Source organism: Erigeron canadensis, chromosome 3 (genome assembly GCF_010389155.1).
Source record: "Erigeron canadensis isolate Cc75 chromosome 3, C_canadensis_v1, whole genome shotgun sequence".
NCBI classification, from domain to species: Eukaryota; Viridiplantae; Streptophyta; class Magnoliopsida; order Asterales; family Asteraceae; genus Erigeron; species Erigeron canadensis.
In genome coordinates, this window is record NC_057763.1 from 27,497,767 (window position 1) to 27,520,834 (window position 23,068).

The window sequence follows — 23,068 nt, forward strand, 5'->3', positions numbered from 1 at the left end:
AACCCCGTGCCATCGACCAATTAAAAGTGCATCTTGCTTAATAAAATATCTTTTGTCTTAACTTTCTTTGGCTTCGAGCCGCCACTTATTTACCAGCCGCAGCTTTCTTTATATGCGGCTCGCCGGCTAGTGTAAGCACATGCTTTTCGAAGATATGTCTTTTTGTGTTTGTTTGTGTTCATCATCATTCGGTTGTTTTCTCGTAGTAATATATATATTTAAAGTTTTACTACATGCCAAGGATACCAAGAATTGATAAATGGAATGTCTAGAGGTACATTTAAACAACATTTTAATGTTTTATAAACATGATAGTAATATTTAGTCAAAATTCTGCCGTTATAAATGACGATTAATTGAACTAATAATACAATTCAAGAACCAAAATCATATCTAGATTTATATAATTTAATGGCTTTCATATTCAAGTTATACCATTTTGATAACTCTTTAACATGAATTACACAATATAACACGCGTTTATAACTCATAACATTTTACCGCTTGGTCATATATGAATATGATCTTTAAATTGATATATATAGGTTATTACAAGAATATTAGAAGACCATTAACTAACCACCTTATTATTTATAAATGCTAAACTACAATAAATAATGGTTTATAACATTAAATAACAAGTAACGTTACAGATTTTTGTATTGTCTCAAGAGATGTCATATTCAACTTTGCTTTGTATTTTATAAGATGATAACTAATAAAATTTTAGTTACGATCACAAAGATATCTCAACTAAACGACTTTTATATATATATGAGTTAGAAATTTGTCTTTCATAAATACAATAAACACACAGAAAAAACTTATATTTATTAAGATCCGTAATCGTTACTCGTGTGTTATCATTATTCGACAAAAAAAATTAACAAGGTGATTTAATAAAAAAATAATATAATAATTCAATCATTTTGCATGACATCACACAAGAAAAATTCCTTTGGAAGCGGCTCAAAGCTTCAAAGTTGGTCACTCGCCGACACACCCAACATCCAAGTACACGTGCCTCCCTCAATTTCTATTCGCTGCATCCGATCTGGAATCATCTACAACGTGTCATCGTTTGATTGGGTTTTAATCGAAGTAGTTAGGTCTCCTAGGTATCACCAATAAATCGTACGTCAGCCCTATGAAAGGCTTGTTGGCGCCGCGTTTCCAAATTCCAAGTTACAACTTCCAATTTCCCAAATTCAAACAATACTAACATTTTAATTTGATATTTGTAAACTTTTATAAAGGCATTGGGTAACACCACCAGGTCAACGGTCAACCCCACCAGGTTATTAGCGGCGACGTCGCCGCTAATAGTGGGACCCCCGACCGGGCTGACACGCTGACTGACTAAGCTGTGGTTGATGAAAAAGAGGTGTCACGTCATCGGCATTAGCGGCGACGTAGCCGCTAATGCCGATGACGTGACACCTCTTTTTCATCAACCACATCTTAGTCAGTCGTTGCCATACTGTGTCGACCTCGGGAATGAAAATTTGCCATAACGAACCATTGATATCCTATCAAAGAATGGTTTGTTATGGCAAATTTTCATTCCCGAGGTCGACACAGATGGTAGCCCATCATTTTTAGATAGTATATATGTTACGGAACTATATTGAAACAATATAAGTTTCTGAAAAAAAATTCTTGAGTATAGATAGCGTATTGTTTCAACCGTATTTTTTCAAGCGTATTGTTTTAAGCGTTTCAAGATATATATTTTAACAGTATTTGTAGTTGATGGTATTGTGTATCTTTCTTTTTCAATCGTTTTGTTTATATATATATAATGAGTATAGATGTAAATATATATATATATATATATATATATAGTATGGACACCATTAATAGTTAATGAGGTTGATGTTTACTTGAATTGTTTCAGATGGATAGTTTGGAGGATATTTGGGCAGACCCAGAAAACGTACGTATTGAAGTGCCGGATAATGTGTTTGAGCAACCTGATGCAGACGGTGAATATGAATGCGAAGCTGGGGACTTTGAAACTGATGAGGTGTTCGGTTCCTTTGAAGAATTAACGGAGTGGGCTCAAAGAACAGCAATGGATTTGGGTTATGTTCTAGTTATACGGCGGACGAACAAAAACTCAAAAGAGGTGGTGAATAAAGTGACACTTATATGTCACCACGGTGGAGCGCGCGATGCAAGGTTAATTGGCCCACCCAAACGGTCCAGTAAGATAGGTTGTCCCTTCACTTTAATAGGCCGCCCTGGGCGTGATGGTGGTTGGAGGTTAACTGTTAAGGATTGGAGACACAATCATGATCCAACTACCAATCTGCAAGGGAATGCATACGCCAGACGGATGACGGATGAAGAAAAGGAATTTGTGGGGACCCAATCGGATCGCGGTTTGTACCCACATCAGATCCTGGTAAACCTCAAACTTGAATTTCCAGGAAACTTGACTCGCAAAGGAGACATTACGAACTTCCTAAAAGCGAGAAGAAGGTCGGGGCAAGCAGGGCGTACTCCAATGCAGGTACAAACATTAAATATTTTATTGTACTACGTTGTTGGAATTGACTTATTTACTCTATCCTGGTCATTAATCGCAGGTTATGTTTTCACTGTTGCAAGAGAAAAGGTAATTTTTACCAGTTCACCACAAATAACAAAAATGTTGCAAAAAAATTCTTTCTCCAGGATTTGTGCAAGATCTTACATAAATGGGCATAACTGCGTCCTGCACCATCCCATCTCGTCTCGTGTGGGCCCGCAAATAAAACTCGGGCGGCTCCTCACGTCGCCCGTCATTATCTTCCTGTATATACATTAATCAAAGTTATATATTTGTATGTGTATCTCTGTATAGATATATGTTTAAGTACGTGGATACAAATAATTACGTATAACTTACAGCGTAACGCCATTCACGCTGAGCGTATGACTGCCGACCGTGAGTACTGACAAAAGTATTTTGTTGCTGCCTGTTTGTCGTGTTTCTTTGGGCAGCAATCATCCGGGGCTCGCTGGTCCAGTAACCCAGTAGATAACTCCACGCCTGTGGAGGCATCCCATACGGAGGTTGACCCTCCAGTTCTGCCAGCCTCTGGGACCCACCCCTGTCAGTGAACCAAGTCTTCTTGAATTTGCTTTTTTATCCCTGTAGATCTTCAGGGCATCCTGACGTATCATCCTGGTCACGGCCTCTCGTAACGGGTGATTTTCTGGGTGACCTAGATATGGTTCTAAGTAGAACCGTCTCTGCAATAGTACCAAGTAATAGTTAGCATCTACCATTTTTTTTAAATAAAGTATTTAAAAAGTAAAAAAAAATTAGTTTTATACCATAAGCCAGTCAGTAAGTTCATCCTTGATGGGCTGGGGCACCTGATCCCACGACTCGTAAGTATGTGGGACGGTAGCGACATAGGTCCCCAAATAGCTCTTGTACCACTTGGCGTGGTCCCCGATTGCCTGCCACCTACTTAGATCGTTATTCAACATAAAGCGAGATTTGGCGTCCCGAATTCTAAAACTCGCGCTCCAGATCGTTGATAGCAGCAGCAGCTCTCCCTATGCTAATACCTGCAAAACAAAATAAAATAACAAATATATATATATATATATATACACATATGTACCATATATTTATATGCATCGTACATTAATATATACTTACCACCCGTACGCCTACAACCCCATTCGGGATTCCACCCCTAGTTTGGAGGGTCGTTGCCACCATCTCCGCCGTGAAGTGCAGCCATTTTAACCTACATCAGCCGTCCGAATTTATAAAATAACATAAACAAACATAAAAGTCATAAAAAAGGTGCGACCTAAATTAACATATTTTGGACACAAATTTGTTTTCCAAAATTATTATACCTAAAATGACCACTTTTTGCAACTTTTTTTCAAACCTTCGTTTATAACATTAATACTAACCTAATAACAACTATATTAACAATTACAATCATACTAAAAAGTGTTTTCTAACTAAGAATCATACTTTGAACTATAATAAACAATAATTATAACTACAAATGTTTTCTTAAATATTTATGAATTTCTAAAAATCATATCATTCCTAACTATAATAACATAAGTAATCTTTCCTAACTATAAAACTATAACATTTCTATAACTAATACTTTCTAACATATATTTACTAACACTTGTTCCTAACATATATTTTATATAACATTAAACTATAACATTTATATAACTAATATTTTATAACACATATTTTCTAACACATATTTTTTCTAACTTTTTTTTTCAACATATATTTTCTAAAAAAAAAATATAACAATTCTATAACTAATAATTTCTATAAGAAATAAAAATTTGATAACATTATTATATATAAAAAGGTAAATGAGTGTTACCTCGTCTAAAAAATGGTTTACCGGAAAAAAGAGTAGAACAAATAACGGATGGCTGGCCGGCAAAAATATTAGTCACCGGAAAACAATATCGCCGGAGTAAACCGGAAAAGTTTCAAATCTGTTTTCCCGTATATCAATGGTGGAAAATAGGTTCCCCGCAAAACTGGTACGCCGGAAAATATAATCGCCGGAAAAATGTCGCCGCTAAAAATACGCCTGAAAATGGACTCCGGGAGGCCGGAAAACGTAGGTGGTGTAAAAAAGAAAGTTGATAATGATGATGAGGGGATAGATGGTCGGATTTGTGAGTTATAGTAATGGAGAAGAATGGATTTTTTGGAGAAATTAAAAGTTTTTACGGAGGAGTAAAATGGAGAAGACGAACAAAGAAGAAAACAAGAGGGCTGCCTTGTTTATATCGACGATGGATCTGTAATGGGAGGGACCCACTATTTGCGGCGACGTCGCCGCTAATAGTGGGCTCCACACCCACGTGATTCGTCCAGTTAAAGCCGTTGATTGACAGATGGGGACCCACTATTTGCGGCGACGTCGCCGCTAATAGTGGGTGGTCGGGTTACTGCTTTTTCCCTGGTAATCAGCATTTTTTTATATCTAAAATACAATTACTTTTTAATTCTAATTTCTTTATACATCTAATCTATATTTTTATACTATTTAATAAATAAAAAAACCCTTTCTTTGTGAAAAATTATCTAAAAAATGATTCAATTACAATATCAGTCATTTATCTAAAATATTTTTATTAACCTTCTACGTCAATTACCTTTATATCAATTATCTACACCACTAGACGACGTCTTCACCACCAACAGTCGCCTCCACCACCACACCGTTGCCGCCACAATCACTACCGCATTACGCGGGTACCATGCTAGTATATATTATATAACACTAGATCGAACCCCAATATGAGAAAATTTATGTTTTTATTTTTGAGAATATGTTACTTGCATCAGGATTTAAATTCAAAATTTTTAACTTTTCGACTCTCGTATATTTATACATCAATTAAAGGAAATGACATGGTTTTTAGAAAATAAATAATGATAACACCTCCAATTAATGTTCTTAAACATCTTGTTAAATATAAGATCAAGCCACATAAAAAATTATCAAATCAGATCAACTTGTTATGACGAGGTATAACACTTTATATGAGAATTGAGTTCCTATGAGTGTGTTCTGTGTGTGGACCTTTAATGAAAATTTGAAAATATTAAACTATGAAGAATAAGAGTTTAAAAGTTATAAATACTTTATGTGCTTAATTACATAAACGGGTACACATTAAAGCTATTTCCAAATTATATTTGTTTCTTTTTGTCCATATATAATATTAAAGTATGTTCATCCTTACTTGTCCACAGTCAAGAGTTTTTGGATATTATTAGAATATTCCTAATATTTCGTTTTTGTATACGAAAGATGTAAGCAGTGGCGGATCCAAAATTTTAATAAGATGAGGCCGAAAAAAAAGTTTCACTTAAAATTGGGTTGGTGCTCGAACCTGGTTACGTTCTAGCGAGACGATTTTAAAATGCGTTGGGACCAAACACTTGTCATAATATAATATAGAAAGCTTATGTAACATATATACTATTATTGTTCATAAATTTTTTTTAGAACGATACCCTATCCTAATCTTACTCTTAAATTACACGTATGTTTGAAATGAAATTTAAGACTTTCAAAACCCTCTCAATAATCCATCCTTATAAATTTTGTAAAAACTTTTTTTCTTAATTTGTTAATGATTACCAAATATGACGATTCATTATTTACTCTAAAGTTGCGCATTATTTGGGGTTTTTTTTAACCGGTTTTCATCTTTTTGTTTATGATATCATTCGAAATTGAAACCTTTTGTAAGAAAATAAGACTCTTTGTTACTAGAGTATTTAGAGGTTATTAATTAATGCTAATATTAACACGGACAAATTGCGATAATGAATGTTGACATATAATATACTCGGTATACAAAACGTAATCCTCGTACGTAGAAAAACAAAAAAATAACTTGGGTTATTTTGTCAATTCTTGACACGTTTCTAGAGTAGAGGGTTCAACAACTTGGACTAAAAAGGTAAATTCATAAGTTTTATTCCTATTAGGGTGGACGGAGCGCATAGGCACCTGACCGGTATCGGTACCAGTTTGAATACAGTTCCAACCCTCCGGTATCGGTAGGGTGGGGAGCGAGTTGGGGATAGTGATGTCCGTTATGGTGCTTAAGTTTTGACCGTTGAGCAATTAAAAAAAAAAGGAATGAATGGGGCCCACATGCAACGGCTACAATTCCATCATTTTCTTCTTTCTTTCTTTCTTTCTTCTTTCTTTCTTCTTCATACATTCTGCAAAAAAAAAAAAAAAATTCAACTAGTAGGTTTAGCAGCAACAAACATCCAACAACCCTTTATTTTCTTTGCTTTTTTCCTTTCTCTCATACAACACACATACTAAAATGGACCTAAGGGAAATTAAGATGGCGATGCAAGCCCACATGCTCAACGACGACAGACACCGATCTCAAATGAACACCATCATTCAGAGTGTATCCGACGAGAAGGCGGCTTACCAAGCTGAAATCAACCGAATTGAATCTCCTGATCAGGCTCGAAACACTGTCGAAGATCAGTATGTTGTATATCTTCAACAGAAAATCGACTGGCTGAACCAAATTATTTTTCAGCTTAACGCTGTCTTTTTCCACTTTCACAACCACACTTGACCACGCGTTATTCACGCAAGGCAATGTTGGTGGTGGTCATCATGTAGATTACTATTCTGACCCGGAGAAGGAGTACGTATGTCGTCAACCCGACAACGCTACTGGGTCTCCTGAACCGTATCGTTACATTCATCGTAGCAACGGCGACAGTACTATGGACTCGGACTATTCTGAGTGTTAAGTTTATGTAATGTTTTTAATAATTTTAGAAATATTATGTAATGTATTGTTTTAAATTATTTTTAAATTTAAAATTAAGAATGTAGTTTGGTGTTTTATTTTGTTGTTTTAGTTTAATATTGTATTAGCTTTAATTTATTAAATAAAAAGTTTTTATTATTTTAAATAAAATAAATAGAAACTAAATTAATTAGAAAATGGTGGGGAGGGGTGGTGAGGCACTCCTACCATTAGGGAGCGAGTGGGGAGGAGGAGAAAAACCGGAGAGGGAGGGGTGGTGAGGCGGGTGGGGGAGCGCTTCACCACCCCACCCTGCCATCCCCGCCTGCTCCCTAAATGCTAGGAGTGCTTCCCTACCCCTCCCCACACTTTTCTGTTTAATTTACTTTCAATTTATTTTTATTCAAATAATAAGTAAAACTTGTATTTAATAAATTAAAAATACCACAAATAAACTAATACATTCTCGGTACTGTCTTTTCGGTAGTGTCTTTTTGCGAAAGAGAAGGTGGCATAACATTGCGATTGTTTGAAGGTGGTTGGTTTTTGCGACGTTTTGGTAGTTGGGAGTAAAGTGTATCTTTTTGTTTTGAATTACCCCTCTCAATATCATTTTTGTGATTGTTTTGATTGTTTGATTGAAAAAATAAGAAAGAAAAATGGTGGAAAGAAATCGGCAGAAAGAAGGCTGAAGAGAAGAAAGAAAGAAAAGAAAAAAGAGGAGAGGAGGAGGCTAGTCGTTTGATGAGGGGCCCACAATTTTTATTTTTATTTTTTATAACCATCGAATCACAACCGGCACCACCCTCCCCAAAACCCTCCCCACCCTACCGATACCGGTTGGACGGGGTGGTGTTCAAACTGGTACCGGTTCGGTACCTACTCGCTCCCCACTGCGCTCCATCCACCCTTAAATACTTGGTAAACAAATGTAAATGGATGGACCACCCTTCTTCCCCATCTCCCATCTATCGTTCTTCCCCACTTATTCTTTCTTTCCCATTCTCTTGTAACAATTTTTCTATAGATCAAATAATCTACAACATAATATGATATGATTACCTATTTGCTTCTAGATTTGATGGTTGACTCGGTTGGGACTAGTATTTTTGGGTCCTAATATACAACTCAGCATTGGGTAGTCGGTTGTCTAAACCAGATCCCACTACATCCAAACTGAGTTGGCTAAGAAAAATCCACATGCATACACATACCTAGGTAACCCACAACATCCAGTAAACTGTCCTGGGTTTTAATAGGGGCCAAGAAATGCTCCTTCCACCCGCCTAGGGAGAAAACCTGGATGCATCTAGCCACTGAGTTGGCCATAATAAGTTTTTATTTTGTTGCAACTTTTACATAAAGAAAGTCAAATGACACTTATTTTTTTAATAATTAGCTTTTTTTTAATTTTCATCATATAGCCATTTTATCTGTTCATAAATTTGTGTTTTTGGGGCATTTAGAAATTAACAACAATTTCCTACAGTATAATATTTTAGTTTTATACTACTTTAAATTTAGAAGATGCATTATTTATGTTAAAAAGAGTTTTTCGATAACAATTATTCATCATGCAACGTATGAGTTTAATCTATTTAAAAAATATACAAAGAGAAAAAGCATCAATCATTCCATGATATTAGTTTTTTTTTTAATCCAAAAGAATGCATTAGTCTTGATATGATGTCTTGGTAAATTTTATACAACCACATGTGTTTGTTATAAAAAATGATATCATTTCATAATTCCTGAGTGCTCCAAATCGTTGTATGAATTATTGTATACTTTTATATTTTTTTCGGAAATCTAATTGTTTTATATCCCGTAACATAGATCATTAGGCGATAAAGCACTAGAGGGTGTTTGATATGATGAAATGGAATGAGTGAAAAAAGAATGAGAAACACTTCTCTTGTTTGGATTCATAAATGAATGAAATGAAATGAAATGAAATATGTAGAAGATAGAATCACTCCCCTTCTCATCATTCTTTCCAAAATGGTGAGAAATGATGAGAATGAAAACAAGTTACTTTTTTTTTTCCTCATGGGTTTTTATTCTAGTTAATATTAAATATTTATATTATGATAGACTAATTATATTTTGTTATGTTATTTTTTCATATTAACTTCGTTTATTTTTTATATATCTTTAATTTATATTCGTTATCTATTTGTATCAAATCATTTTATCTTTATGAATACTTATTCTCTTTTCTAATATTTTCTATTCTTTATTTTATTTTCTATAATTTCTTCTTATCAAACACCCCTAGATTAGGAGGGTCTTCTTGCATGCAGTGGAACAAAAATGATTCAAATCTTTCATTTGGATCATAAGGAAATCTTTGGATAACAACACCCCTAGATTGGGAGGGTCTTCTTACAAGCAGTGGAACAAAAATGATTCAAATCTTTCATTTGGATCATAAGGACATCTTTGAGAAACAATTCAGAATATTTCATTATAACCTAATATGACAATAATTTTTTTTAAAAATTTTTATAAAAATTTTTATTCGATTAAATTTCTAGAAACTATGAATACCAAATTGTTGGGATTTCATTGACTGAATAACATAAAATGGGTCAGTTGACCGACCCGGTTTAGTGACAAATCAAAAGTTAATATCAGAGTAAAAACAACGGAAGCGTGTTAATGAACCGCTAGCATCTTATATAAAAAGGTGATATCATTAAGAAACAAACATTTAATAAATCTAACGTCCGGTCCAGATCGCCACGCAATGCAATATAAGTAACTTAAAGTAAATATAAGAAAACTAACCACGTTGCGATAGACGAACTCCTCCATGACGTAGAAGATTCCGGAAACAAAGATTCCAAAGTAGAAACCCTCCGTAAGTGCGTACACGAACAATGTCTAAACCAAGGATCTGCTAGACACCTTTAAGCTTACGACCGCAATCGAACGAAACTCTAACTATATCCCTAAGGTTGAATTCGAACTTTCTCCAAGAAGAAAGTCGAACTCGAAATTCTCCTTCTTAGGGAACTTGAATTCAAACCTCACTAGCACAAAAGGTGAGAAACCTTTTGTAGAAACTAATTTAGGGTTTAACTAAAACTCAAAATAATTAAACCTAAGACAATTTTGGGATTTGCTTTCTTTGGTTTCTTGAATTTGACACACACACAAGAAGAGGAGAAAAAATTTTGATCCCTTGTATGTGTGTGTGTAAGGGTTTTTCATGAATTAATGAATTATAGGCATGAAATCCTAATTAGATTAGGAACCTAAAAACCCTAAACACCCTCCCTAAATTTGTCCACCACATTCCAAGGAAGGTCCTAGAACCGTCCTTGGTCCTTGGTGGGACGAACCGAGCTTTCCTTATTTTAATTAATTAACTATTAATTAATTATGGAATTTCAACTATTAATTATCCAACCCATTAACCCATTTAATTAATTAAACTACTTTTAATTAATATATTTATTTGTCAATCAATTAAAGTAAACTTTAATTGACTACTATAAATAATATTCGTCTGTTAATCCATTTATCGTTAATTAACTCACGTTAATTTATAAACGGATAATAATTTAATTAAATGTTTATTTAATTAAATGTGTAAATGATCAAGTATCATTCCGTAGCTTTATGGTTAAACATTATATATGTTCTATTGTGTATGATCCTACGGGCTAAAAGAATCCGAAGACATACGATTAGTCGGGTCTATGAAAGTACACACAATTTCAACAAAAACACCCCTAGAGCTCTCATAGGAATTAATTGTTTACCTCCATTCTCTATCATCCACGTTGCACTTCGTTGATTTGTTTCACTTAACTGGTATCTTATAAGTTTTTTTTTAACAGTAAATTTGACAGCGACTTGTCTTTTCATATAACTAACTTTATTTCCATAGAAAGCTTAATTTTAAAAAACATCTATCTTTATTATTGGGAGCAATTTGCTCATATCAAAATATGAATCCAACATCTGAAATATGTATGCATAGTCTAGACCATGGTAGCTCTCAAAAATAGAAATTTATGCTTCCAGGATGTTAAGTGCTTGCTGTGTGAAGGAATGTGTGGAGCACATCCTTTGCTCCCGCGAGCTGGCCATGACTATTTGGTACAGAATTAGCGCTTGGGGTAAGGTACATCCTCTTTTCTTTTTCTTGGTAAAAGACTTATTTCATATTGATGAGCACTTGAGATTGGGTGGAACCACCAGAAAGATTCTCAAAGGCATTATATTCGTGGCTTGTTGGTGCATTTGGCGCGCAAGAAACGACAAAAGAATCAACGGGGGGACGATAAATTCGGAGAAGGTGTTCCAAGACATTAAGGAGTAGTTTTTTTTTGTTTAAAAACAGATCGAGATTAAACAATGTTAGTTGGCAAGATTGGGATAGTTTCAGTTTTTGTACATAATGTAAGTGTACATTGTATGTAATCGATGTGACGGCCACCTATTTGGGTGTGTTGTCCTTTTGTGAATAAAAGTTTCCTTTAAAAAAAAATAAAAATTTCCAACTAATCTTTTTTGTCCATATAATGACGTATATGTAGTAAATTGGACAATCATTTTTATTTTGAGATAGAAAATAACTAGATTATTGCCCGAGTAATACGTGAGATACATATATAATTAATAACATGTTAAATTTTTATAATATCATAAGTTAAATATTTAATCATGTAAAAATTAAACCACTAAAAAACATGAATTACATTATCTATTAGAGGTTTTGCTAAGTAAGGTTTTCGTTTCTTTTGATGTCTTTCATTCATCCGGATATGTCTGTATTATCATTGTACTTGTGTTCTCACATTTTGCTCAAATAATTTAGTTATACACTAAAATTACTAACCAATTTTACTTACCAATCTATATATCGCATGTTGTGTTAATCTAATTTAAATTATGCACAATATCATCACAATTTTCATACAATTATTTATCTGCTATATAAGTGTAATAACTTACTGTAGACTCCACATTTATTTTTTAGTTATTTATTAAGAAGACCGGTTTGACATCCGGATCAGTTTTTAAAATATTAATTTAATAAAAATATTATATGATACAAATCCTATATAAAATCCTAATAGCCAAATTTTATTCGTTATATCATTAAAATCCTATACAAAAATATATTTTAATAAAAAACGTATTACATTAGAAAATAAAGTTTTATTGCAAAAACATTAAAAATTAAATTTATAGACAACAAATGATGTAAAATATAAAAATATTAGTTTTCATAATTATATCATTAAACATATTAGTTATTATTAACGTCTACAAACTTAAATAAGAAAACAATAATAATTTAAATTTATTAAAATAAAATTTAAAAAAGTTAAATAAAGTATATGACATCATCATTTGATCTAATGGTTATAATTAAAAATTCAACTTCATCTAATGGTTTATACTTTTCTAATTATGAATTAAGGTTTTTCTTTTATATATATTTAGAGATACTTATATAAAAGAAAAATATTAAACAAAACCCTTAGGGCTTAATTTAACGTGCATAAAAAAAGTGTATATTTCCATATTAAAAACCCAACCCCTTAATTTTATGGTAAGTATACAACTAATTAACGCACCTTAACGAAAGTCATTCTTTTAGCAAAAACCTATATAAAAACTAGGAATGTTAAAGTTTTTTAATGTCAAGTTGTATTAATTATAATAATATCAACTTTCTGAAGGTTGATGGAATCTAAGTTACATGATTCCACCATGACGTACCTCCATCGATGCCAACTATTTCTTATTGATGTTAACGGCTAGTAGTTTGATTAATAATTTAATACTATTGATAATAAAAATCTATAAAACTGTCATAAGATGTTATTACCTCTTTAGATTATTAATATATATACACCGTTAAAAAAAAAAAAAATTAATAGATATACAATTTGATCGACAAAGAGTGTCATCGATGTGTTATTACATATTTCTAACAATTGTATCATATTGTTTTACGTTTTGAGGATATAATAACATTTACTAGTCATTAGTAGAGGTGCAAGAAGCAATTAACCGATTTCGGTTATTAATTTTAATAACCGGTTTCGCTTATTTTTTGAAACAGTAATAACCGGTTACGGTTAACTTGTACGGTTAATAACCGGTTTCTAGGTTTTAAAACTAGAACCTATGTAACCGATTTCGATTAATAATAACAGGTTAACCGATATCGCTTAACCTATTCAGGATTTTTTTTATCGCCCATTATAATAGAGAGAATGTGCTTAACAATGGGGAAAAACAACTATTTCCGACAAGTAAATATTATTTTCTAAACACAAAACAAAATTAATCATCTCAAATCTCAAAAACAACCAAAAATTAATGTTGGATCTGATGAAAGAAGCATTAATCTATATATAATATAGATATATTGAAAGCATACGAAATCATCTGATAGTGCGATCTTTCCGGTTATATATCAGTGTATGTATATAATATGTGATTAACCGGTTAACTGGTTACAAATAGTTAACCGGTTATAGGTTAACCGATTAATAATCGGTTTTAGTTTTGAAAAGAGTAATCGGTTAGTAACCGACGACTTCTGTTAACCTATAATCGGTTTTTACTATTCCGGTTACTAACCGGTTTCGGTTACCGGTTACAAATCGGGTTGGATCGGTTCGATTAATCTTTTTTCTTGCACCTCTAGTCATTAGGGCTATGAACATCATATTAATCTATTTTAATATCATATGCTTATATTATTTTTTTATGTTTATCTACCAATAAACTAAACAGAATTGCAACATTATTTAAGCAACACTTGGCACAAGCCTGATATGACATGTGTCTTTTTTGATTTTTTAGATATTATCTCTTTAATTTAAGCTATTTTATATTTAGCTATATTTCCTTATATTATAAAGCAAAAAGTTTCTAAAATTTCAACATTAAACTTAAATTTTCAATATTGATTATAAGTATCTCTCCAAAATGCCCCATATCAATTATATATTATCTAAAATAACTATATTATCCTTTCCCTCTCCTCAAATCTCAACCAATCATTTTTTTTTCTCTCTCTTCCATAAATCATTTAATCCTCCAATTCATTCAAAATGTTTTATCTCAAAAATCGTACATCGATAAATCATAAAAATTATATGGGTTTTCTTAAAATTTCATGCTCTTTCATTAGAGATATCATTCGATATACTTTCGATGAATTTTTAAATCCAAGGGCGGGTCCTTTACGGCTAAGGCATTTAGCTATCACACTCTATGACCTATCACCTCCTAATAGGAATACGAGAGCATATACTATATAATAACATATACTACTTATTTAAAGTAATATGAGCCTCCTATGACCCATCACACTCTATGACCTATCACCTCCATCATCTCACCGCCGCAACGTGCAGGTACTTGCTCTCGTATTCATATAGTATATGTTATTATTAAGTAAAAATAAATTAAATAAGTAATTATGGAAAAAATTTTGATTAGCGAGTCTTAATATCCTTCTCCCATCCCAACTCATATATAAAATTTAGCTACCTTTTCTTTTATGGATTTTGCTAAACGAAGCCCTAAGGTTTTTCATTAAGGTACTTAAATTAGTTGTACACTTACCATAAAATTCAGGGAGTAAGCTTTTAATATGAAAACATACAATCTTTTTTATGCACATTGGTGAAGCCCTAAAGGCTTTATTTAACATTTTCCTTTTCTTTTTTATATACATGTACGTATATACATATCTTTAAATCATTAATCAAATATGCACTTTAATCGATTCTACAAATCTTGAAAGTTCTACTTTCATGTCGTTAATTAAATTTTATTTTCTTTTAGCTACTTAAATTTAATTGCACATGTATTTAAATCTTTACTTTGTTTATTATCGTTTTATCATTGCGTTGTAAGCACAATACATAATGCATGTTTGTTTAACTTATATATCCATAACATAATAATTGTAATTTATAATTAATTTCCATATAGTTTTAATTATACATATATGCAAATTGATACACACATACGAAGTGGTTTAGCAATTGTTTAATATATTTAAAACTTTGTAAATTGTATAACATATATCTATAAGCAATAAAAATTGTATAACATATATCTATAAGTAATCCGTATATTGTACTGGTTTTAGTTTTAATTATGCGTGTAATGTATATTGGGACCATGCTGACGATATCAACAATAAATTCTGTTGAAATGTCCCAAGTATCTTAATATATTAATTGTGCAAAAACTTATTAAAGTAAAGTAGATCGATGAGTTGCCAGTTTGCCACTAGAAGTTTTGGTACATTTTCTTGGACTTTACACAAAATATATTACTCGTACTATATTAAGTCTGGCTTGTTGAGAAGAATCGACCTTGTCCAACTTTTGATTGCAAGAAGTGCAAAAATGTATTATTGGGTGATATCTCTTATATTAATATAACAAGATTGTGATGATGTCATTTTATATTAAAGAAGACTTCTTAATATATAATCTTGATTTTTTTATGACATCATCCAATAATAATTAAAAGTAGGCAAAAAAAATAAAATAATAGAAATTTCTTCTAAGGTATAATGTTTTAAAATATTTTTAGTAGATAATCATGGAAAATTTCTATTGAAATGAGAAACAAATATGTAGATCGAAATTGATTACTCCATATTATAATATCAGATTACTTAAAATATACAATATAATAGTGTTCAATGTAATAAAAAGTTAAACACGTTCATTGTGATGTATCATTATCAAATTAAATTCTATTCAAATGTCCGCATAATATGCGGGTTGATTAGCTAGTTAGATTATAAATTTAATATATTTTAAACAAGGTATAAAATGTTGTGTTAAGAGTAACACTTGTTCATATATCATATTTATCAGATTTTAGACCCGTGTCCAACACTGGACACGAGTTTTTCGATATTATAAATATTATATCTTCATAGATTTAATTTATAAAAAGTTATAATTTTGAAAATATGCGGTTCTAAGTGTTATACTTTGCAAGTTGTAGTACAATAATTACATGTTCTTCACTGTCATTATTAGCTAAAATATATTTATAATACGTTTATAAGTCATTAGTTCAACTGTATCTATAATATATAACTAAAAGAGAAGGTTGGGGGTATACTTGACACCCTTAATCCCCCTCCTTTAGCCTATTACTATCTCATTATTAATCTTTTATTTTTTTAAATATTTATTTAATAAATGGTCGACCCTTAATACAAAAATCTTATAAAAAAAAATATCATGGCACTCTATTATTTGTTTCATTCTTAAAATATTTCGTATTGCATTAGCTTTTTTTCAAAGTATCGCACTTATTAAATCTTATCAAAATTTTTTTTTTTTATTATTATTAATATTACAATATTATATATACCACCTATGAAAAACCCTCATATATTCTCAAAAAAAAAACCTACGACAAAAAAAAACCCTACGATCGACTACCAAAAATGTTTTTATTTATATACTTTGTTCATATTTAATCATTATTATTATTTAATATCGAATTCTTATGTTATTGTTATTATTATCTCTTCTAATTTAGTTTGTTATCCATTATAGATTCATTATGGCTTTTTCTTCAACAACAAAAAATAAGACCACATTAGTTCATCTTGAAGATCTTAAACCAACACATTTTCGTATCGATTAAGTTGTGATATTTGATTAATATATTTTGATACTACCCGTCCATTGAACGAGAATGAGCACTATTATAATATAAGCTTACCAGGGACTAGTCTCTGTATCATGGGTTTCATGGGCTTTGAAAGAAAATGTTGTAAATGGATTAGTGCTTGTAAGCTGTATGGCTCGGTTTTTTAATAAAAGAAATATTAACTGAGGCCTAAAATTTTGATGGACTTTGATGGGCCTCGTATTTTTTATTTTTTTGGAAGTCTAAATAAGAATGACATGCATAGATAATTAAACATGACATTGACAGTTTGACACTGACACCTAAAAGTGTCACACTGGTGCATCAATCAAATGTCAAGAACAACATAATGGTACTAGAAAGAAAAAAGGGAGATACTAAAAGTACCTTAAGAGATTTAAGAGAAAGCTAGCTTCGGTTGTGAAAGCAAGCAAACTTTTCAAAAATTACGTTATGCTATAAGTCAACGATACTTTTATTTTTGTTAGACATCAAAATATATAGATGTTACACATCAAAATATTTGATGCACCTTTACACTTTTGTGTGAGTGTTTAGTTTTAAAGGTATCATACTTGAATTTTTTTTTTTTTATATTAGGTACAAACCAAAATCTCCCTCTAATATAATATTAAACGGTGTAAATTGATACCAACGTAACGTCTTTGTCCACGTATAACGGTTTTAGCTAATGTGTTAGTGGTTTTGACCAAGTTAAGTTGTCACGTACACATCTTCATCTTCTTTGTACTTCATGTTTGACCAAGCAAATGCATTCCTAGTTGCTTTCTGAGCACTGATCAAGTCCTTCATGATTTCTCTCAATTCAGCGTTCGCGTTTTGCTGATTGTTAAACCTGCTGAACCTATTGCCACCAAACCCATAATTGTTAGTATTAAAAGAAGACGAGGGATAAGAAGTACCTGATTGCCGGTTTTGATAACCGGTGTTCTGGCTGTAGTTTCCCTGCTGCTGAATTTGAACATAACTAACTTCCTGAGCCGGCTTGTCCGGGCAATCTTCTGAGTAGTGCATATCTCCACAGTAGTCACAACCATCCACTATGACCTTCACATCTCTCTCAATGCTTTGAAACCTTGCATCTTGGCTGTTAAACCTCTCATTCATTTGCTTCGAGAATGCCTTAACTTCAGCAACTAACCTCGACTCTTCACCACTCTCCACCTTAGCAACAGTCTTACTCACAGATCGCTTACTGTGAGTTTCTTCACGGATAGAGAATTCCTTGGCCACATCATCAAGGATCTTGTAACCTTCACTTGGAGTAACATTGTTCAAACTACCTCCAAAATCACCCGCAAGTTCTCTTTTCGTTTTTCTGAGCAAACCATTATAGAAGATCTCAACCACTACTTCAATATTCAAATTATGCCCTGGATAGTTTCTGAGCATTTCCTTGTATCTTTTCCAAGCATCAATCACATCTTCACCAGCTTCTTGAGTGAATTCCCTAATCTTGTTCTCCAGCTGTCTTTGAGTTCTTACAGAATAGAACTCATCAATGAAACCTTCCCGAAGTTCAGCCCATGTGGAGTACAAATCATCCGGTTGTTCCTTGAGCCAAGCTTTTGCCTCTCCACAAAGAGTAAGTGGAAAGAGCTCAAGTTTCACTGGATCGACCCGTCCTTCACCATACTGATACAACCTGCATATCTTTTCAAATCTCTCAAGATGGCCATATGGATCACAGTTTGTAACTCCATCGAACTTTTCTTCTTAAATACTCTTCAAATGACTCCCCTTAAGAGAGAAATCTACCCCGATAGCTGAAGGACGAATAACGGTGCCCTGGTTAGCCGGTACATCCCTCCTTCTTTGCCCATAAGGACGGTTGTGTGGGATCAACTGTTGTGCTTGGTCACCCATTCTTCCTATTTGAGCCGGTTGAGTTACTTGAGGGATTACTGTTGAACGATTCGGTTTAGGTGTTTTGATTTTCTCTTCGAATTCTGGTTCTGAATCTTCACCTGTTTTGAACAAACCACTTGCTTCAGTAATTTTGGAATTTGGTTGACCGTCGGACGATAAAGATTTCTTTGAATAGTATCGATCCAAATCAACGTCCGGTTGGTCTCGATCTACGGTTTCTAGATCTATTTTGTTGGATGTGGAGGGCTCCGTGTTGTTGTTTTGCATTAAGCGACGTCTGACTTTTCACGGGTTTGACAAAGGACTAACCAAGGGTCTACTAGAAGCTCTTGTGTTCATCAACTACAAAGGATCTGCACAATCACCACAAGACAAAACGTTAAGCGTACTTGGAACAAAGAGAAATAAAATTAAAAACAAAAATAAAATCTATCTAATAAAGCAATTAACTTCCTCACAAATGAATGCAAGAAAGGATCGAATCACTAAATTAAACAACTACTTAATTTAAGTCCCCAGCAACGGCGCCAGAAACTTGATGTGTTAAATCGAGTAATAAATTTATAAACACGAAATACCTAGCTACTGACTACTACACACTTGCGGGCAGTGGGCCCGTTCGTATGCAGTATAGTTGACTTGGTAAATCGAGGTCGAACACAAGAACTTATTAAGTAACTGTTAACAATAAAATGATTCAAATTAAAAGGGGGGGTTTTGTGGCCAAATTGCCACGTTGCAAGTAGTTAGTAGAAAAAGGTTAGTAATCCCGTAGGATTAATCGCAAAGAGAATTTTGTTGTTGAATCTTAACAAAGTCTTAAAAGGAACTCCTACTTGGATCAACTCACATACCAATCATCGAGTCTAAACATTACTTGCATTTATTGAACGACTCAAAAGATAGACAAGACGAACTTCCGTTATACTTGACACTTTAATTGCTCTAAGTATAGTTATTGCTTTCGCGTTTAATTTATATTCAAAACAATTAAGCATTAAGATCCTGAATTGATTTTTACAATTTAACCTTTAAAAGCTTTCTTCCAAACTACTTATTCACTTAATCAAATTCCTCTATCATAAGTGTTTACACATTCAAAATGAATTTATTTGTTTGAAATCTTTATCGTTAGTTTCTTCCGAACTTTAACGACTTTAAGTTAATTATAGACCGATTAACTTTTTCATAAACTAATTGACAATGACATAGATTTCTTCCGAACTTCTAATTACAATTATCAATCAATAAATATAAAAGATAAAAACAATATTTAAACTCAAATAAATATGGATCTTCGATTAAACATAAAAACTTTGTTCAACACTTGCAAGCAACATTAAATCGACCCTATGACATGCTTACTACCCAAGCGGGTGCAAGAGATTTAGCTACTCATATTAAAAAGACAAAAACAAACAAATAAAAAAGAAATCATATTATACCAAACGATTGAAGAAAATTCGGTAGCAACAATGATTATAATCCAATGCTGAAAAGATGAAAAACCTAATAGCTTGTTTGCTCCAATATGCTAAAAACTATGAGAAACCTAAGAAAAATAATGCAAGAATTCGTCCCTAATAATAGAACCCTAATCATCTTTATATAGGAAAAACGCATGTAACGCCCGTTACATTTGTACTACGCGTGTAACGCCCGTTACACTCCTTTTAAGTCTTCACGGCCGTTATGTGACATAACGGCCCGTTACATGTGATTTTGGGTTTTTTCCTTGTAACGGGTGTTACTCACGTAACGAGAGTTTCAAGCTCCAGGTTTCATTTTCTTCGTCTTTAACTTGATTACGACCGAATCCTTCTCCCGTTTCTTCCACATGTCATCAAAATCAACCAATTCATTCGTCTAATTATTTTCCAACCTGAAAACACTTAACACAACTTCAAAGCATCGAAAGTTGGATATAAAACTATAAAAACAACGAATAATTCACGTGGCAAAAGAAATATAAAATATGACACATCGGTGAAAAAAATTATTAATCCTAGTTAAATAAGAAATTAAAGATAAAAGAATAGAAATAACTAAACAATAAATTAAAATATACATAAACACTCGGGGACGGAGTTATTATGGGGCAGCGGGGTCAGCTGCCCTCACTCCAATTTTGGTACAATGTATTTTTTTAAAATTTAAATGATATATTTGTAAGTTTTTTTTAAAAAATAAATAGGAAATACATAAAAATGTTATCTTCGATATCATAAGCTTTTTTTTTTTTGTTACTTTGTATGTTATTGGCGATCGAAGCATTGATTTTGAGATAGATCTATCCATTAGGAGAATAAAAAACTTGAGTGTTTTTTATTTTTAGTAGAAAAAATAAAAAAAAATTTAAAGAAAAAGCTTTCTTTATTTGAGTATGTAAATATTGAGTACATTATTAATGTAGTTGTTTGAGAAAATATTATTTTATTGCAAATTGTTATATTTATTTATCACAAACAGTTAATTATAATAATCGTTATAGTTATATCGGAAAGATGTATATTCAAGCAAATTATTTCATAAAAGATATATTTTTTTGGTTCCCTGCATTATCATTTAATACGCTTTCATTTAATTAGACCTTGTCTGACACGTGTGGTCTTTATTTGTAAAAAAAACTACTAATTTTTAAGTACGAGTGTTACACCTGTTGTGGGGAACGAAATTCTTTTGAGGGTCCATTTTTTATTCTCGAGCTAGAGTCCAATTTTTTTACATTCGCGGATACGACCCTTATAAGTATGACAAACAACTTTTAAAATTGCCCTCTCGTAACATATTTTCAGGCTCCGTCTCTGTAAACACTAACATATTTTATCAATGTATCATGGTACAATCTTATGTAACAAGATAAAAATAAAAAAAAAAATAAAAAAAAGACAAAATTTGAAAATAAATATCGCAAATGAATAGTTTGTGGAAAAAAAAAGGTGATTATAGATTTGTAAAAACTAGAGACTAAAAAGAGATTGTGATAAAAAAAATAAAGTTAAATTAAAGTTGAATCAACTTTAATTATTTAATTAAAATTAATGGTCAATATTAAAATTTGATATTTAAATCCTAACCTTTTATTTTAATATAAGGGTTGAAATTGATCCAACTTTACCTATAAAGTTTGATCTATTTATAGAATCTTCATCAAAAATATTAGATAAGTGTATAACTAGAGTTTTCAAAGGGCTATACTTTTAAGTTTTAACGTATGAGAGTCTATGCATTTGTAAAACAAATATTAAAGTAAAACAAATAAGACAAGATCTTGACCTTTATATCATGGTTAAATTGATGCATGAAGATTCACAATGCAATTGATGCACGATGATTTTCATAATGTATGGTAATATTTATCTTTATCTTTAACTTTACTCCCTTATAATAGAAATAACCTCTTTTTATTTTAGGTAATTCTACCTTTCAATTACCAGAATTACCCATAACTTTTTATGTTTACCCTTAATAAATTATAATTTACACTCTAAGCTTATATTTTAATAACTAATACTTTAAGCCCTTATCTTCTAAAAATTTCTATTATCACAATTACATCAACCTACATCGCTTGACACCGCCACCACCACCAATAATACCATTACCGACACCATTAAACCGCCTTCCCCGCCAGCACTGCCGCATTGTGCAGGTACCATGCTCGTTTTCATTAAAGACAACAACAACAAGAAGGACTCATTCCCTAAACGGGGTATGAGGGAGATGAGCTGTAGACAGTCTTACCTCTACCCAAAAGTAGAGAGACCGCTTCCATAAGGACCTTCAGCCACAAAGAGGCGAAAGTCGAAAAGTGTAAAAAGTTTAGTTATAATATCTGTCGGTCGACGATAACAAAGAAGAAAATACATGTCGTTTTCACTAAAGAAAAAACTATTATTTTATTTGTTTTCTTTTGATATTTGTTTTATTTTTACCTAAAATCTGCATATTGGGGTGTTTGGTATTGCGATTTCAAAACAAAATCTGCGTTTTCAAAATAAATTATGCGTTTTCAAAAATACGTTTTGAAAAAAGCATGTAAGTACATGCTTCTCCAAAACTACGTTTTCATAACCAATAATCACTTTTTCATACAAATTTTTTTTTTTATTATTTGCATTTTACAACTTAATAATCACAAACACCCTCTAATACAACATAAAAAGCCGGTTTGTTCTAAATCATTAATAACTAATAAGCCGGTCTA

General features: G+C 32.1%; 1 long non-coding RNA gene across 1 annotated transcript; it reads right to left on the reverse strand.

Annotated features, from left to right (window-relative positions):
- Positions 1-2,681: 2,681 nt before the first annotated feature.
- LOC122590511 lies at positions 2,682-3,449 on the reverse strand. Its single transcript, XR_006322523.1, has 3 exons — positions 3,325-3,449; positions 2,894-3,240; positions 2,682-2,797 (listed from the first exon to the last, which is right to left on the reverse strand). It is a non-coding gene; the product is annotated as an uncharacterized LOC122590511 (long non-coding RNA).
- Positions 3,450-23,068: the final 19,619 nt, after the last annotated feature.